The 550-nt window shown below is 52.4% G+C and overlaps 1 pseudogene; it reads left to right on the forward strand.

The window, feature by feature from the left end:
• Positions 1–154, forward strand: LOC130344951 (U2 spliceosomal RNA; annotated as a pseudogene).
• The last annotated feature ends 396 nt before the right edge of the window (positions 155–550 follow it).

A 550-nucleotide genomic window follows, 5' to 3' on the forward strand; every position in this document is an offset into this window, starting at 1 on the left:
ATCACTTCTGGGCCTTTCGGCTGAGATCACGTGTAGTATCTGTTCTTATCAGTCTTATCGGTGGACCATACACCATCGATGGGAGGCTGGATGCTGCATGGAGGGGGAAGGTGTACCAGGGCGTTCCAGGGCTGGTGCCGTGACACCAGTTCAACAGCTGCCCCAATGAGACCTGTCATGGGGCCAGGGGGTCTAGAGCCAGAGTACTTTTAGTGCCTCGGGGAGTGGTGACCCTTAGGTGCCAAAACTCACTGGGTGTAATAGCTCACTGAGTGAACGCACTGATTCACCTTTGGCACTCACCTTTTGATTCCCAGCCTTCTGGTTAGGATCAGGGAAATTTTTATAGATCCAGCCGGATGTCCAGGCCGTAACTCATGGAGCACATTCACTTATTTGTTTGTTTGTTTTTGATCACTTTGCCCCTTATATGTGTTGTTTGTCACTAGGATTAGTCAGGGTGCAGTAGCCCTTTTGGGTGTCCCTCCTGGTGGTCCATGGGAGGGGCGTGTGGCGATTAGGTTCCGCACCTCCCTGCAAACCCCGTGCA

The sequence above is a fragment of the Hyla sarda genome, chromosome 1 (assembly GCF_029499605.1).
Source record: "Hyla sarda isolate aHylSar1 chromosome 1, aHylSar1.hap1, whole genome shotgun sequence".
Classification (NCBI taxonomy): domain Eukaryota; kingdom Metazoa; phylum Chordata; class Amphibia; order Anura; family Hylidae; genus Hyla; species Hyla sarda.